Source organism: Helicoverpa zea, chromosome 4, assembly GCF_022581195.2.
Source record: "Helicoverpa zea isolate HzStark_Cry1AcR chromosome 4, ilHelZeax1.1, whole genome shotgun sequence".
Lineage (NCBI taxonomy): Eukaryota > Metazoa > Arthropoda > Insecta > Lepidoptera > Noctuidae > Helicoverpa > Helicoverpa zea.
The window spans coordinates 12646402-12666373 of NC_061455.1; the positions used below are offsets into that span (position 1 = coordinate 12646402).

At 36.1% G+C, this 19972-nt stretch overlaps 1 protein-coding gene across 5 annotated transcripts in view; it reads right to left on the minus strand.

Moving 5' to 3' along the window:
- The window catches only part of LOC124629528 (CUGBP Elav-like family member 4), a 572069-nt gene that overhangs the window by 398369 nt on the left and 153728 nt on the right, over window positions 1-19972 (minus strand). The window lies entirely within an intron of this gene.

The following is a 19972-nucleotide window of genomic DNA, read 5'->3' on the forward strand; positions in this document are numbered from 1 at the left end:
CCTATTAATATTATAAATGCGAAAGTAACTCTGTCTGTCTGTTACGCTTTCATGTCTAAACCACTGAACTGATTTTAATAAAATTTGGTACAGAGATAGAGTTGACCTTGAGAAAGAACATAGGATAGTTTTTATCCCGGACTTGTGAAGAGTTCTCTTGAAAATGCGATATAACCGAACTCGACGCGGGCGAAGCCGCGGGCGGAAGCTAGTTATATCATATATATTGCCTGTATATTATATTGTATTTATATTGCCTTCATTTGCTTAATGTATTACATATATTGCCTTTATGGCAAATAGTTAACATGAAAAGGTTTATGAATGAATGGATTATGAAGAAGGGACTTGTTTTTGACTCGCGAATTTATGCTCAGATCGATTAATGAAATTGGCCCTATTCAGGATATGGGAAGTAGTTCTTATGTGATCCGATTGAAACTACGAGAAACATTTAATAGTACCTCGAGTGAACGCTGAAGGAATATGTTGTCTCGATTTTTGAAAGGGATTTTTTCGGCGTGGTTGGTCGGCGTTTTTGTTTGAATATGGAATTTCAGTAATGTTTAATAACTGGTACGTGGGTATAGTACATAATTTCCATTGACACTTGCAAAATAATAGGGTGACCAAATTATTTATTCGTGTCACCAGGTGCCATTGGTTCGCCATCCCTGACACTAGGATGTATGTAGCTGTATGTGTGAGTATGCATGTGTGTGAGTATGCATGTGTGGGTGTGATGACGTTGATGACAGAGCATTGTGGTGGCTTAATCATATCAAGGGCTCATTAATTATTCTCCGGGGGTGTTGCTGTTTCAATGCTGATGTATGACAGTTGTTTATACGTTTGTTTATAAGTATTAGTGGGTGTTGTTTTTCGTTTCTTTTGGATGCTTTCTTAGGTATTTGGATCTTAAAATTAGAGTTGTAGTGTCGAACTTTTAATTTTGGTGGTAAACGCGTCTAAAGTAATTACTTATCCTAGCATTATGGTCGCTTCAGTAGCCAACAGCAAGCATCAACCAACATACCTGTAACAAAGAAAAAACAATGATTAGTCAAATACCCAACTTTTTCTTCAGCAAAATTATTTCTTCCCCTAAAATACATATCAAAATTGAGACATACTCATACTCATATGTTATTAACTTCGCTCGTGTGACACCTATTAACACAGACCAGTAATATCAAAGAGATGGTAACCAAAGAGCTACTAATTAGAGGAGTAAGTATCAACGTTGTAACCGCAATAACACTCGACTTGTAATTAGTATCGTCTCCTATTACGTTCGTAGCTCCGTGACGTGTGATGAGTTGGGTTTCTTGAGTCAAAGAGTTTGATTTTTGGAGTGAAAATTATGATTAAGTTTGAGCTTATTTTAAAAGTAATATGGAATACATTTTTATAGACGTGTGAGATAATTTTGCACAAGTACCTACAGCTGAAATATAGTTCAGAAAAGTTTCAGTACCTAATCCTTGCCTACTGAACCTATTTACCTAACCATACATAGGCATAGTATGTTACTATATAATCGTTAACTAATATTATAAAAGAAAATAACTATCTCTTTGTCTGTCTGTCGAGTTTTCGCACTAAAACAAAATTTTATGCACTGGGAAAGGACATACTTTTTATCCAGATGTGAGAGGCAGTTCCTTCGGCACGCGGTTGAAACTGCGGTAACAGCTAGCACTTTAATCTATTTTAGTCTTACAATATTTAGTAACCACCCACTCACTTTTTTTCTCTCTATAATCAACTTTACACCTTACCTGTACATACATGGTCGCTGTTTTGACGTCAACAACAAAAATAGCCCATTGATACGCTCCATTATCGAGGGGAAAACATACTGTCATTAAGACCTGCCATGTATTGAACACTGCTAATTAGAAAAACAACACCCTGTGTGGTTGGCGTGATGTTGATACTTGGAGATAATGAAATTTTTTGCTAATATTTTGATGTTATAATATGGATATTTTAGATTTTGATGTAGTAGCTTTTTAATAATCTGTGGTTATTTTTGAAATCTCATAGTGAGGTTACTGAACTCGTCAAACATAGTCGCTCCGAAGTCAGCCATTTTAATATATGAACAACTACAGGCTCTATTCATAAATTTTGATTTCTTTATAGATCACATCAAAGAATATTATAGCCCAAAAAAAAATTAGCTTCATAATATTAATCGGATCAATTCTAAATTACTGCAATATTTTTCGAAAAACTCTTTATAAATAATCTTCTTTAGAATACTATCCGATTATAATGATCATTAATGAGCTCTAAAAGATAATTCTAATTATGTTTAGAAAAACAATTTCTTGAGTACACAACTAGAACCCACTCACTCGTTAAGAACCACCCTACGCCGAAAATAATCGCTTAACCTTATTTCTACCTGTTCCAATAAAAAAAAATATGTTTCAGAAATACTACTCCAAACCGTAATGAGAAATGAAACTTGTTTTGTCTGCGTTAAGTTGAGGAAATACTTTTTATGTAGGTTGGTCTTAAGACAGAAGAATTACCTGCGGGTTGTTCGAAAGAGATACCGCGGCCCTGGTACATAAAAGGCCTATGACGGAACACGACGGTTTTTAGTCAGTAAGAGTCTGACACTCCCTCACCGCTGCTAACCCACAGCGGGAGGGGTCATTTGATGATTTTTAACGTCGGAAAAAAAAAAGACAAAAGAATTACTCGAAGGATTTCATTTAAGTCTGTTCTCAATAACAAATATGTTGAGCACAGGGCGGTTTTACGGTCAATCTATTGTTGACATTGTTTTTATTTAAATAAAATCTAAAATCATAATCCATGCGTGAAAGTAGTTTTGATTCAATTTAGATTCTACTATTTTAATGGAATTAATTTCACTAAAAGTGATCTTTATGATTTAATTGCACAGATGTCCTATGAACCTTCTGTAACCAATGTTCTTAGCAATGTGTACCTTTCTTGTGTATCTTGTACAAACATGTCAATACACGCCTATTTATGTGCCGTTGCTCATGTAGGCCATTGTTCATTATATTTTTTTATACAGAACGTATTTTGCAGGATTTTTTTCATTATTACGCAATTCTTACAGAACATAGATGTTGTACAAACGTTCAAATTAGCTGGAAATCTCTGAAGAATTAAACAACAAAGTAATTCAATATAATTAATTATGAATACTTTTCTTGGGAACTCATAAAAAGGAATACTAGTTTCATTCGTGAAATGAGTCAGTTATATAAGAATATTGCAATAATCTATCAGCAACATCATTATTATATTTCATCGTTACAGAAACTGAAACATCTCCATCAAGCTGAAACATCTCAATAAAAACTCAGTTTCCCAACAAAGAAACTAAAAATCAGATATTATTTTCATTTTGCACAATGAAATAGAACTGAGTACGGGGTGAAACGACGCATTTGACTTTAACAAATGATATTATAGCAAAAATGCAATGTCTGAAAGTTACACAAGTCGCCCAGAGAAAATATAGCGCAGACTCGCCGCAGAAACCTTTTTGGTGATAAATTACATTACTATTTTCTTAAAGTTCAATAGCTTTAAGAAATGGTTTTAAAATCTTTGGTCAATTTTTAAAATTAATCAACATACCCCCAAAACCAAAATGACTCCGTCTAAGCCACCAATGACAAAAGTACGTAAGATCAGGTAGGGGTTGAGTGGGGGGTAATAGAGTGTCATCTTGGCATTATAAATGATCACTCTCGACCCCACTGTAGGTAGCTCCGTCTACACTGTTTTTACATTTACCACATTGGATTAGGTTACCCCTTTTCAAACCACCGTAATAAGAATGGAATGGTTAAACCTGGTTGCGGTCCATTTATTTTGTTGTTTGTGCGGATTTTTAGTATAGTTGCGGATGTTTTGAAAATAGAGGCGTGGAGTTAAAAACATAACTCCTTTTTGCAGTCGGTTAAAAGAAGGTGATGATAATGTTACAATTATAAATTGAATATGCACTTGTGATCATACTTAGTAATAACAAGCTATTGTTGATAGCATTTACATTTAAAGAGTTAGTATATCCAGAGCTTTTATCAGCAGTCCACAGCAAATTGTATACTCGCGCCTGTGTATTTTTAGGGTTCCGTACCTCGAAAAGAAAAAACGGAACCCTTATAGGATCACTTTGTTGTCCGTCTGTCTGTCTGTCTGTCTGTCAAGACCCTTTATCTTAAGAACGCGTGGACGTATCAAGCTGAAATTCACATGAAATACTCGAGTCTATTGCCCCTTTAAGCTGTGAAAATATCAAACTTCTAAGCCAAGCTAATCAAAAGATACAACCGATTATGTCGATATTTTCAACAAATTTTCGACACTCGCAAAGGAATCAAAACCTACAGGGTACTTCCCGTAAACTCAGATTCTTGAAATTTGGCACGAAGCATTGTCATATAATGCAAATATAGGAAAAATTGCGAAAATCACATTTTTTAGTTAAATAATATTAATAAAAATATTTTAATAAAATGAAACTTACTACCTTATTTCTCACGAACGAATAAAGGTACCAAATTGAAATTTATACCAAATACCTAGGTCTATTGTCCCTTTAAGCAATGAAAAAATCAAACTTCTAAGTTAAAGCGATCAAAAGATACAGCAGTTTTACCGACACCCTAGACGAATTTCCGTCACACGCTAGGGAATCAAAACCTACAAGGTATTTCCCGTGAACCCAGAAACTTGAAATTCGGCACGAAGCAACGTTATATAGTACAGATAAAGGAAAAATTGCGAAAATGATAAATTTGAAGTTACATAAAATATTAAAATATTATTTTTGCTTACATGACATAAAATATTTTTTTAATGATTATAAACTTACTACCTACCCTTTTTCACATGAACGCGTAGAGATATTAAAGTTTTGAATAAAAAGTGAAATTCATATCAAACACTTCTTAAATATAAAACCTCTAAAAAATATAAGCCTCTAAACTGAGAAAAATTTTAAATCATTCAAAGGTCATTGAGCACCTTAGTATGGAAACCATACCCACGGCGGACACGAACGAAATATAGCACAGTATAATGACATAAGGCTCTGATTTACTATGGCATTAGTCGTATCAATGTTAACCATGGGAATCTAGAGCAAATCAGGTGTAAACATCAAATATTTTCCTCATTTCAATGGGGAATTTAAACGACCACGTTTGACGGATTTGAGAAATCATTTCTTTGTAGTGAAAGAGTATACTCACCGTTTATTTCCATTGTCATCAGGTCAGGATCTGATGATGGAAATCCTGAGAAATCGAGGGCAACTATCAGAAATTGTAGGCATGCATATGATTAAAACTTGATTCTCAGATGTATGTCTGGTGATACTATCAAACAGTGAAGGTTTAGAGCTTACCTGATGTTGGAGACGTGAGAAAGTCGAGAGAACTCCTTAACGGTATGTTCTAGTTACGTCGTGTTTGGGCTTATATGTATTATTCGTATTGACGAGAACTTTTCACAAAAGTTAAAAATAAAAACTTTTTACAAAAAATAAAACAACTTCTAAAAACAACAAGAAAACTGTTTATATGCATCGGTCTAGATCTCGGTGGTAAATATAGATGCATCCTCTAGACACCGACTTCTAGACCGATGCACCTAACATCTTTTTAATTTCTTTCTTGCTTTTGTTTTCTTGTTGCTTGTTTATATGTTTGAAGTTGGATTTGTGTGTAAAATGCTACAAAATAAAATAAAGCCGACTTTATAAAACAAAGAAAGGGACAGAATTACACTTTTGTCAAGGCTCTAGAAACGTAAAGCCAGCAGCCCCGAATCCTACTCTCTAGAAGTCGTTGTTACAATTCGACAGCTACAAGTCGTCAGGCGGTTTCGAAAAAAACCTGAAACTGGGGCTCGTTAGGTGATTAATCCCTCAAAAATAAAAGATCCCATTCCTGCAATGGCTGGTTTAACCCAAGTTAGTAGTGAATTCTCGTCACCTAAAATAAAATAAGCTCCAACACAAGGTTACGTTATAAATTTTAAAGGAGTTCCCATAACTATATCTGATCTTTGCTATCGATCACACAATGGCAGTCAAACCTATCTATGTGGAAAGTCTTCGCCAATACGAATAAAATAAGCCCAAGCACGAGGTAGTTGCAACATACCGTTCAGGAGTTCCCTCGACTCTCTGTGGTCTCCATTATCAAATCAGCTCCAAACCTTCACCGTTTACCAGTACCCTCAAAAATACACTCACATGTCTGGTTATGACTCGATGCGTGCCTACAATATTCAAGAGTTGACCTCGATTTCTCAGGGTTTCCAGATTCTCATCAGATCCTGGTCATCCGAATTGGCATCTTCCTTCTTTATGAAAAGTCTTTAACAATAAAAACTAGCATTGCAACCTGTACAATCCTCTGAAACTGCTTGTCTTTTATATTTTTCAAACGATCCTGGACATTCGTCTCCATGGAATTTTAATAAAATATTTATATTCAAAGAAACGTCATACCATTCTCCACGATTTAAAACTACTTTGATTCATGTCCGTCACTTTTTACAAAGCGGATCAGATATGCCCAATGACCTTTAAGACATAATTAGTTATTTTCAATCAAATTTCTGAATGATGACTATAAAATGTTGTATATAAATAACTTTAATAAAATAACTTTTACAAGGTACTGGCCTACTATTTTAGTTATATTATAAAATAAAAAATATTAACTATTTTGAATCTCACGAAATTACCATAACTATGATTGTTCTAAACTGAACGGTTGGCGCGAGACTCACTCACTTTTTATCTGTACAGGATTTGTACGGAACCCTCGGTGCGCGAGTCCGACTCGCACTTGGCCGGTTTATTTCTTTATGCGCAACTGAATTTCTTGATGAAGTTTAAAACTCCATAAACCATAAAGTAAAATAACAAAGATTTAATAATAAACCTTCAAATTCAACCAACAAATCAAAATCATACACCAAAAGCAATAACTTCTTTACAAATGGAGGCCCAAAATAATTGTACTCACCACGAACCCTTACAAAATTCGAGACACATCACAAACATACAGTGAAATGTTAAATTCTCGAAATATTCGCACAAAAGGATAGAGGAAGCGATGTACAAAGCACAGGAAATTGCCTATCAGGAGTTGGTGGTAATCAGACCTGCGCCAATCTAAGTTCACAGCGGTATATTCTACTTAATGAGATATTTCCATACTGTTTATTAGTGAGGTCTATTTACTGGTCAGTTTAGAATATAATAGAATAGAGTTATTTATTTGTAAATGTGAGTAGGTAACATACATAGGTACGCAAGATCTTACAATAATGTATACAACTAGCAATCATTTTTGGTAATTTACTAATACCTTACCATTGGTTACAAGTTTCTGAGATGTCATAATGATTTTTTGTTGTGGTACAGTTTGCCTTTTGCAAAAGGTTTATTGGCAAAATGATCAGTGTTTTGGGCACTAACTAAAGCAAATGCGAATCACATATAATGCGCTCAAAGTTAAAGAGTAAATAGTGAGTATGATCATAGCTGATCTGTGAGGAATTACTGGTTATAATAAGCTTTATTTTGCACAAAATAGAGTTCATTATCGCGTATCAGAGGCACACTAATAAGACCTGTACTTCTAATCTAACTTTGGTTCGGACGGTATTCAGTTTAATGAGATATTTTCAGAAAATGACAGCGTGGAATAGAAAGAAGGATTTGAAAGAGTCATACTAGAAGTGGTCAGTTTCAAGACCGAAAACATATGTAGTAAAGGATTTAAAAAGATAGAGCTGGATTATTATACTCGTCAACCTAGATACAGTTTATTACAGTCGGAAATATGCAATGTATTATTAGCTGTAGTTCAAATCAATGGTGGTTTAAAACACTTTTTTCTTTGCCTGAAGCTGTATAACGGTTAAACTCCTACTATGTACTAAGATATCAAAGAAAATAATGAAAAACCTAAAACACTACAAGTACACTTGAAGAACCACGACAACAGAGCAGTATTTATTTACCAAAATACACAGTACAATCTTATCCAGTATCATCGTTTTGAACCGATGTCTCCCTTCAAATATTGACAAACTTTCCAAAGCGAAGCGGTGATCGTCACCAACTTTTAAGTGTCTCAGATAAATTAAGATTTTGGTTTAGTGTGTTTTATAATACTTCACCGGTCGATAGGCGATTGCTTGTTTAGGATTTTTGCTTTAAAGGGATATTGGTTTGGAAAGGATGGAGTAGGAGAATAGACCTTGAATTTTAAAGGAAGAAGTTATTGTTTTTATCTGAAAGATTTCTCAAAAATAATTGTCCTCAAAAAGGCACTTTAGATATAGGTACTGTAAAAATATAGCCTGGTGTTCTGTAATACAGGACTAACCTACTTCAGAAACCAGTCTATGTTTAAAGCAACTTGTATCCAAAAAATACATGTATTTTGATGATGAGAAATAAAATAAATTGATTTATTGATCAAGTCACATTCAACTGTCGGACAGTAAAAACTATGTACCAATTTAATAAAATAAAACCTAAAAAGCACCAATTCAATTTCTCAAACCACAAACATCACGACTACAAATACCAACACAGCTTTTTGCATTTTCAAAAAATATATCAAAATAGTTTCGTCGAATATTACCGGTCGCATAATAGTGAAGAATGCTTTTGTCCCCATAGCTGGGGGCTCGATGACATATTGGGTAACATATAGCTGGATCATGGGTACTTTATATAGAGTAGTCGGGTAATACCATTGTCTTTAGGTAGTTTATTGAATCGATTTGGACCTGGGTGAAAATTTAGGCCTAGTGAAAGGGTTGATGTTACATTTTTACTAATGTTAACATTTTTAGGACTAAATCTATAAGCACATCAATTGCTATCAATATCCGACAAATATTTTGTGTTTTATTAATTACACAAAAAAATATTTATTATATTGTCGAAAAACTGACCTTAATTGGACAACAAAGTTGGATAAGTAAAGTACGACATACGATTACTACCTACTAACATATGTCTGGTTTTGGAACTACAGAAATGTTGTACCTCAAAAAACATTGACATTCTTGTATCCAATTGTTTTCCATCGACTTACAATCGAGAAAGCTTAGTAGTACCCAGGTCGGAATATTCAAATACTTTGCCATATCCGATAATACCTCTCTCATGCAAAATGCATACAATATCATTCTTTACTTCATACACGAATGCTTTCCCAGCGTAATTCATGTAAAACTGGCTTTATTTGAATTTTATGCGACCAAATTTCTGGTTTATTTTTGCTCCTTTATGATATAGATCAGGTTTATGTCCTTCCTTTATTCAATGATAGGGTTAGTTTCAATTGTGGCTTTGGAAAGTCTGAAGTCTGAGTCAGGTCTTATCATACCTAAAGTATCTATTCGTAAGTTTCATAATAAGTTGTTTCATAATCACAAACCCCATTCACCAAGTCTGTATGGCAATTGCTTACGTACACCTTCTAAAATTATTCATTACCTAATAATTTAAGCCGTAACTTTTCAAAAAGGCTAAAAAGAAATCCAAAAATAAATACCCCTTAAACAACAAAATTAGAATCACAAAACACGCCATGAAAAAGTAATAACACAAAGTTAGGCAACCGATCCTAAAATATCATACAGCCCCAAAATAATAACGACAAAATAATACACACATCAAAAGTGTCTAGGGATCAACATATATTTTTGCAATAACTTTTCTCCTGATTGATATTAATTAAAATTTTCTTTAAGGATTCATCAAATAAAGTGTTTTCGTTTGTCACAGTAACGATAAACCAAGTCACCTTTGCACTAATAAAGAAATTTGCCATTTTCCTAATAAAGGGATTTTTGACATTTGAAACACTAACACAAAAGTTCGAAAAAAAAGACTGAAATAACAGTTTTCTTTAAAAGTTTATTGGGTAACTTAAACAATTAATAATCCGTGTTTCTACCGCGAACACTAACAACACAAGAACATCGGTTTGGCATACTCAAAATGAGTTCATCCAAATCACGATGTGGAATGGCCGCCCATGTTCGTTGCAACAACAAAAAAAGGTCTTCTTGCGACTGGATACCCTCCATATTCGGCAGAGCTCTTCTCTGTAGCATATCCCATGCATGCTCAATCGGGTTCAAGTCTGGCGACTGAGCAGGCCAGGGCAGGACATTGATGTTAGCTGCCGCGAGAGTCTGTCTTACAACTCTTGCGGTGTGCGGTCGTGCATTATCATGCATTAACTGAAATAAGGGACCGATTTGCACTTGTAGAGGAACGATGACGTCTGATACAATCGTCTCAGCATAAATTTGAGCGTTGAGGTTGCTTCTGATCCAAATCAACTCAGTTCTTCCGCCGATCCAAATACCCGCCCATACCATGATGGTTCCACCACTATAAGGATGGACTTCCTGGCAGGATTTTAATCGCTGTTGGCGTCCAGGGGTTCTCCAGTGTCGTATACGTCTTGTATCCGGTCTCATACCAAAACGAGACTCATCAGAAAAGCACACGAAACGCCATTGTTCTTCTGCCCAATTTCTGTGTTCAAGAGCCCATTGATATCGAATCCTACGATTGTGCATTGCTATAGGTGGTACCCGTAGCGGTCTTCGGGAATGAAGGTTCACTTCATGCAAGCGGTTTCTGACTGTTTGGTCGCTAATTAAGTTCCCTGAAGAGTGATGAAGCCTCACGGCTAACATCATGGCGGTTATTGTTGGAGCTCTTCGAGTTAAGATTTGAATGTATCGGTCTTGTCTCCGTGTGGTGCAGCGATACCGTCCTCCATGGCGCTCAGCTACGGTACCAGTGCTTCGGTAACGTGTCCAAAGTCGACTGATAACACTCTGACTTGTATTCAGAGCTAAAGCCACAGTACGTTGCCGGGAACCAGCTTCTATCATTCCCACGGCTCTGAGCATTTCTTCCCTGCTTAAATGACGTCGCCGCTCCATAATAACGTTGGTTTTAATCAGTAGTAGGGAAACAGTAGCACTAATAATGTCTTCAATGCGTTGTATGTGTTTATAGGGAAAATATTGACAGCTGATTTTCATCTTTTACTCGAATTTGATTCACAGTTCCTGATTCAAATTATGAAATGCACCAAAAAGGATCCATATAAATTTATAAAATCATAAATTTATTACAAAGCCACATCTCAATCTCAAGAAATCCGCATAAAAATGCTTGATCCCTAGACACTTTTGATGTGTGTATTTACAACTCAATTATGAAAAGTTTGGCTTGTAAAGGGTTCGTTGTTTCATTTATAATTTTATTACGGGGCCCTAAACTACATGGGATTACTTAAATGGGTAGTTAATGGGTGTTTCTAAATGCCTTCGCCTCGAGCTAAGTACTTCAATTGTAAGTGTAGGATTTGCCGAATTGTATCGTGTTGCGAATCAGTATTTGTTTTTTTGTTGTATTTAGCGGGTGGATAAAGCTGGTTTGGGGGTTTGGTGATTTTGAGCCACCAATATGGAATTAAAGAAATGTAAAAAAATCTTTAAGTTTTCCCGGAGATGTAGAAGAATGAAATGCTTCTATTCTGAGTTTCATCAAAACTAGTTCAATGACTGATGAATCCACGAAAACATAACCTGATGAAGTTCTATGCAAATACAGACGTTCGAAAAACAATCACGGCACAAATGAACCGGAATAAACCGGTTCAGTACACTTTGCAAAAACAACTGCATCGCCCACAACCAAAACAATAGGCTAACCTACAAAACTCGTAACTCATTGGAGCCTCCAAACTTTACAATTAAAACAAGCCACTACAGCTTCACAGTTCAATAGTTACTCTCAAATTCACTGCATACTTGCTTCGGCCTGTTATTAAATTTATTCCTTGCTAACTGTTCTTCGTGGCTTCGTCTGCGTATGAGGGTTTAAGAAATTCATAATTTTTTTCACAGAATTATAAAATGTACCACCTAATAAAAAATAAAGCTAGTAAAAATCATGTCTAAACTGGCGCTGTTATTTATAAGATAACTCGCAACAAAAAGACAGTCAGATAACATAGCAAAAAAAAACTTTTAATAAACCTAGGCACACGCACCAATAATGTAGGTACTAAAATTGATACAAAATGACAAACAGACACTACAATTTTATTTATTCGTACAGAAATACGGCCGTGAGGTTCATAAAGACTTGAAGTGGGGGGGAGTTACCATAGATACTGGGGGGAGGTCTGTTGCCATTGGTGATGCCAGTTGCCTTGGCACCGCCGAGGTAAGGGGATGTGGTCCAAGTCGCTGAGGTAAAACCTTTTTGTGCTAATTTTATTGTGAAAATTATTTGGAGGGAAAAATGGGGATGTTTTTTTGTTGTTTTGAATTTGGAACAGGTAAATATGGGATAGAATATTTTAAACAACAATGTGTCTGTTGATTTGGACAAGTTTTATGACATTTCGTTTTAAATAATATTTTCTACCATATCACATACTATTCTGTCTCATCTATAAGTTTGCCAAATAGCTTCGCTATGAGTATTCTTAGCTGGACCTAACATTTTTTTCACTATATGCCTACATTGACAAGAAAATTGATACCATAGGTAGAAAACAACAATCATCATCCACTTAACATGACGGTTAATTCTACGTTCTGACGAAAACTACCAAAATTTAGAACACCAATAAACACAACTCAAATTAATCTAGAATTTTCTTCCAATTTCCTAGGATCACCTTTAATCCTTGTACCACGCCCTTCGCTCTCAAGTCCTCATTACGAGTTGAACAACAAATAAACATTGCTATCGCTGTTTATTGGACATTATTTATCGACATCTCTTTGCTGTGGGATCCAGTTTCGTTTTGTACTGCCGCCATGATAGATAGGTATAGTAGCGTCTTTTTGTCGTAGTTTAATGTTTGATTTTGGATTCAGTAGACAGTTGAAAGGAGTATGTTTTAGGTTTCAAATATCTGAAGTGAAGAAAATCATAGGAGCGCTATTCCTTGTTGGTCTGTCTATCTGATCTAACAAGAGCTTTTTTTTCAGGAATGCGTAGGTAATCAAAATATATGACCGTTTATATCGTATTATCTATGTCGTATTCAAAAATGCATCAAAACCTTTAGGTCCTATTGATGTAGTTTTAGTTTGAGTTGAAATAATTTGAAAAAGAGGGATGTGACTAATTATTTTAATTAGTCCCTAACTTATTATCCACGTGTTAGAGAGATGATTCTCTAACTTATTATCCACGTATTAGAGAAATTGCTTCCATCGTGTGATCATTGTCATGACGACAATTCATTATGATAAAATTAAAATACCTAAGTTTAATATTTCAGAATGTTTTTTTCTCATTTTACACAAGGAGTAGGATGTCACTGAAAAACCATTACATTATTTTTCTCTTGATACCTTGATATTATTCAAATCCACAAAATCATATAGGTATTAATTCAAATCCATAAAAAAAATCTTTTGATGGAAAAGAAAAAAACAGATCACATGTCATATTCGTTGCTGTCACCAGCCCATTATCACATGAATTTAATGAAGACAAGAGTAAAACTTAATATTCAAAAAGTAAAATCGATTCTAAAAAAAAAACACTAAAATGAACAACACTCAAAAAAAACATCTTTGAAATTAACAAATAAAATCCACCAACGCCATCTATCGGCAGTACAGCGTACTACCAACGATAGGTAGCTCACGCTAGGCGGGCGGGCTCCGTAGTTCCCGAAACATCCGTAGATGTCACCACCATCGGGGGAAACTTTTAGCTAACTTGGTTCATCCCCGTAGACAGAAACTTCGAAGAGATGGCGCCGTGATAGGGAATTAAAAAGGGGGTGCCCTTAGGATTTTGGTAGGAATTTTTGAAGTCTGTTTTGATACCTCTAGCGTGAATAGAATATGATAGGAATTATTTGGGAGGCTAATTCAAAGCTATATCATTTAATTTCGTGCTATTTATTGAGTTCGATAAATAAAAATAGGTACTCTACCTTAATATAGCTATGTAAGTAAAAAGTAATTCTATTTTTTAATAAGGTAAAGGCCTTTAGCGTGTAACTTTTAAAAGGCGCAAATAATTTTGCAGTTCACAAGTAATCTTCATGTGTATCCTACATATAAACCACGGCATGATTTTGGGAGAATCTTATCAATTTTCACATATTCTAGCTACCACGATTGAAAAATGTGAAGATAAAAACAATATCACATTTATTTATTTTCATCAAATTATAGTCCTGTTTACTTTAATTTCAGTTACATAAAAATAATACAAGAAATAACTTTTGCGATGTCAAATATTTCGGAGTAAAACACGAGTAGGTACGTGTATTTTTTACCAAAAATAATTTCATATTTTATTCATATTTAAGTGAACATTTCGCTATTCCCTTTTTCATGTCAAAAAAGATGCGTAGGACCTCATTATATAAGTACAAGGCTTCAAAAGAGGACATTATTTTACCCGCTTTTGAAATACATTCCCGAACGCTATTTTTCCTTGAAAAAAAAGGCCTTAACGAGTTTCCTTTCTAAGGTTTTCTTTTTCGAGACGTAGATAATATTACAAAGTAAAATCTGAATACATTATGCTCGTTATACCGTTCTCTTGAGCATGATATTTATATTGTCTCATAATTATAATTGTGAAAATGTTGTTCTTTTTCTCGATCGCTGGGGAGGAAAATTGTTTTTATTTTCTAAATGTCGAAAATGTGATTAAAGTTAGTTTTTTACTGCCCTTGGACAGAAAGCTGTAAGTTTGGGTAGGAGTCGTTTTAATCTAAATAATGATCTACAATGTCTCATTAGTTTTTTACTAATTCTACTCGAAGAAAAATGCTGACTGCTTTGCTTGAAAATTGGAGTTTGAGTCTTTTGCGTGAGCAGTTATTAGCATCTTTACTCAGAGGTTCAAGAACAATTTCCAATAAAAAATTAATGTCCCACACATATCCAACATACACAAAACACCCAAATAAATTACACTATGCACGTGCCGCAGGGTTGCTTGCAATTTGTGCAGGTGTCCCGTCTACGGTGTCAGACACTATCAGTGTCGGGACACGGTTGCCGAGAGCGGTCCCAGAGGCAGCTACGATTTCACAGTCCGCGAACGGTGTCCAACACTATTTGCGACACTTTACTGTTGTTTATTTTGCTGTGTGTTATTGGGTTTCGAATTTTCATGTCGTGTTGAATGTAAATTTGTACGAGTCTCACGTACTGCGGCTACCTTTGTGAAAATAAAAGGTTTTGAATTTTAAAAGGCTGCAGCCGGGTTAGGATCAGATATAGACGTTGATTCTGATTTCAGTTTTGCTGTGGTGTATTAATTAAAGTTTTACACTGAGGTACAGAATAACTTAGCGGAAACTTAAAACTTTATAGGCATGATAAAACTTAATTAATTTTAAAAAGTAATACTCAAATAAAACCTAATTATTTTAATCAAAGTACTTTTAACTACAGTTTTTCAACTACATTTTATACCGTCATGTAAAGGTTAAAAACAAAAAAAAAAAAACTGCAAGATTTATTGCTATTATAAAAACCATAAATTGACTGCGGATAGACTTCACGCCACGACAAATTTCACCTCCACAATAACTTAGGTCAAAGCTCGAAAATATCGGATTTCTGATTACGGATTCCGATTGCATGAACAAACAATGTAATGTTTGAAAAAGTAGAAATTCTATGAAGGAGGGTTACTAACATTTTCTATGAAACGCAAGGGTTTGAGCTTAGAGAATTAAACCGACTGGAGACACCAGTGCTATGTGTATACCGGGTATGTGGAGTGTTACCAGTGGATGAGTGTCGTATTAGAAAACTGCAAACTCGAAAAAGATGTCCAGCACAGAGCGAAATAGCAGAACTTTACAGACAGCGGACCCCTTCACTAGACAGGTTTAATGCTAGCAAGCACTGTACTTTTCCCTCTGTCAAAGGTACTTATGAGAGCACCGCTCATACTCGTACATATGGACAAGTTTACGCGTGTGTTATAATTTTGACATGTGTGTGCGTAACGAAATAATCAGAAATACAGAAGTGAGTTATCACTATTATTATTGCGTTGCCTCGCTCGCCGTGCGTAAACTGGCTGAGTTTTGCACATGGAGATATGCGTTTATAGCGGTTCCAGCTCTTTAAATGCTCTAGGGGTTTGAGACACGGTTTGAATAAAGGCGCCGAATTGATGTCTAGTCCAGATTACTTGAAACTTAGGGTACCTAATGTGAAACCGATTTTCTCGAAGCGTTTTTAAAACTGGAATGCAATTTTGCGGGATATCCGGTTATCTGCTTTTTTATAACTTAGAGAATGGTGCATGAAAATGGGGTATTTAGAAGCGAAGGTTATATTCTCTTCTACTAACTTGGTTCGAAAAATGATTTGACTTTGACTTTGACTTTGATAAGAAGGTTATACTATGAAGCTACCACAGAGTAATCTCTAAAATCTCATTTAAGATATTTTTTTATCAGGCAGGTAGATTATTTTAGGAATATTCATGAAATATCTATTTTTTATTTTTGTGATGGTGGTTTTCGTAATGTGTTACGGCCAAGAGGCCTGAGCTATTTTTTATTATTATTTCTGGACATTGATTAAAATGAATTTACCTAACTAGACAGGTTCTCAATTTCCTTGAACATAGCCACAAAGATACGCCAAAATCTAGACACACGGCAGTGTGTCCGCCAAGTTCGAGCAAAAAAGCGACACACCGGCCGTGGGTTATATTACACGAACCATTTCGGGCCAAATTCGACCCCCCTGTAACTCAAAATCTATTTTATTTACGCATATCAAATTTCTAGTATCTATTGAGACCCCCTCACTTATCTAAAATACAAAATTTCATTAATATACCTATTGTAGGTCTTGAGATATTGACGTCAGAAAATCGCTATTTTTACTATACACTCACTGACTGACTGATTCACTGACTCACTCATCAAAAACCTAGACCACTTCCAATGGTCGTATTGACTTGAAATTTGGCATGGAGGTAGGTCTTTATGTCAAGGTAAAGGGAAAAATCTGAAAATGGCCAAGTGTGAGTCGGTTTCAAAATAATGAAGGTGTTTTATACCCGGTGTAAATTTATACCCCTAAGGAACTAAAACGAACTAAATTTATCTATATTTATATAATATATCTTCGAATGGTTTGTATTTAGTTTAGTTAGAAGTAAAATAGTGTAGTTAGAAGTAAAATAAAAATCTGAAAACGGCCAAGTGTGAATCACTTTCGAAAATAACGAATGTGTAACTTTGATCCACGAACATAATATATGATAACATGTCATGTCAGTCAGTTGGTAAATCTAGTCCATTTAGTTAATCTAGTTCATTTCTTTGTAAGAAACATAGTGCATATTAAAAAATCTAAAAGATAGTATAAATGAGACATTCTTTTAACTAACTTCATCATAAGAAAAAAATAAAATAAACAACCTTACAAAAATAAATGAAATCCCACCCAAAACAAAAATGTGAAAGACTGCCAAGTTCGATAATATGGGAATGCTTCGCCTATAAAAGAAGTGAGATCTGAATAAGTACCAAGTTCCATACACATACCTCAGTTAAAAATAGTTACTTTTTAATGATGTTACTTGGCAAGTTTTAATAGAAAATTAAATACTTGATTCATTGCGTTTAGTAGGTTTATAACAAGGTGTATGAAAACTTTCCAAGTAACATCATTAAAAAGTAACTATTTTTAACTGAGGTATGTGTATGGAACTTGATACTTATTCAGATCTCACTTCTTTTATAGGCGAAGCATTCCCATATTATCGAACTTGGCAGTCTTTCACATTTTTGTTTTGGGTGGGATATATTATTTCACCAGCCACTTTCGAAAAACACATCGTATATAATAAAATTCAATCCCCCCTGACACTAACCCATAAACAGTGCCAAAAAACCTTATGCAAAATAGTGTCGGGTTCCGTACTTATCGCTGGACGTTTTTCGTCCCTGTCCGTTTCGCCCAAATTCCAAGCGTGTTTCGTCGACATAAATCTGAGGTCGTATGCGGTGGTCCGAGGTATTAGTGTTGTTTCGCCGATTCGTTTTTTCATGTGTCCAAGTCGTGGCTTAATTTTTCGGCCTTTGATTGTTGGGTGATTGGGGTACAAGTGATTTGAGAGTTAGGTTGTGTCAAAAGAATTTGCTGCAGTAAAATTGTTGCTTCTGGATTATACGAAAGAGTTACCGAGGCACACAAATGGTTAAAGGCGATTTTATCCGGTAAAAATCTGACAATCCTTCTCGTCCTACACTCATCGTATCCTACACTCACAGTTAAAAAGACCATCTAATGAAAAAAAAGGCCGAGAACTCCTTTGCAATTTACTGCCATTATTCTAAAAATGCAATTTACATATAGTCCCAAGACAACCATCCTGGAAAAAAATCTGGATCAAAAATATTACACCCAAAAATTGAAAATGGCCAAAAGCAAACACTATTCAAAATAACACCAGTTCCAGCCAACACCTCCAATGTGAACCGATGCAAGACAAAGGCCGAGTCATTGGTAATTAACACTTGGCATTTACAGCTTATTGTCACCGCCCTATTTAAACAAAGTTCATTATTAACATGACTACCATTTCGACATCGAATGTTGGTTTAAAGGTGCTTTACACCTTTCGGGTTGAGGGAATAAGTATGCATACATGTTTTAGTATACTCGGGACAAGTAGCACAGTTCATCTAATAAGTCAATCTTCTTACAAGTTTAATTTTATGAGGCTATACGATCTATCTTAGCTGTAATCGTTTCATACAACGATAACTTAAACGCTTCTAAACAATCTTTTTTTTTTTTTTTTTAGCGACGTAAAATCATCAAATGACCCCTCCCGCTGTGGGTTAGCAGCGGTGAGGGAGTGTCAGACTCTTACTGACTAAAATCGTCGTGTTCCGTCATAGGCCTTTTATGTACCAGGGCCGCGGTATCTCTTTCGAACAACCCGCAGCCCCGGCAGGCCTTGGCCCTGCTGGGCCCCGCTGGGGTTGCTGACATCTCTTTGAGGAGCGCGTGGAACAACGCGCGCCGTCGACACGGGTCTGTCGTCTAGAAAGACAGAGGGACGATGAGCCACCCGAACTCACCGCCCACAGACCCACGCCTACGGTGGCCGGGAGTCATCTCGCGACACCCGGCGCCCATGGTGTCTACCTGGTCCAGCGCGGTGGCCGGGATGAGAGGTGCGAACTCTCTGGCGTTCCGCCTCCTCCTTCTCGAGCATGACCGCTTCGCAGAAGGAGGCGACGGCATCCCATTCCCTCTCGACCCGGACCATGGCCTGAACCAGGGCCGGACGCGAGAGGTCGCCGCCGCCCAAAGCCTCGACGAGGACCCGGCGGTGCCCTTCCCATGCGGGGCACTCCTGGACTGTGTGGTCCACCGTGTCCTCGGGGCTGTCCGCACAATGGTGACACCCGGGCGCCTCCTCACGACCGATGCGGTGCAGGTACCTCCCGAAACAACCGTGTCCGGTGAGGACCTGCGTCATGCGGTACGTGAGGGCGCCGTGACTCCTCCCGAGCCACTCCTCAAAGAGGGGACTTACCGCCACGATGGTGGCGTGCCCTCTTCTAAACAATCTTACATACATATCTTAGTACCTAGTCAGAAACGTACGTAGGAACGTAGTAAACTAATATTAAAATAACCAATGTACACAAAAGAAAATTATTAATAATTTACCAAAGCCTAAGTAATTCCGAGGCCTAATAAGTTCCCAAACTCAGGGCAACCTGACAGCCCACGCAATGAGTTAAAAATAACAGTCTTAATTAAAACTTAAACTACGTTAATATACAACAACAAATTATCCCCGCTACCCAAAACTTTGTAATACCTGTGTACCCAAAATAGACAACCTTTTTGTACC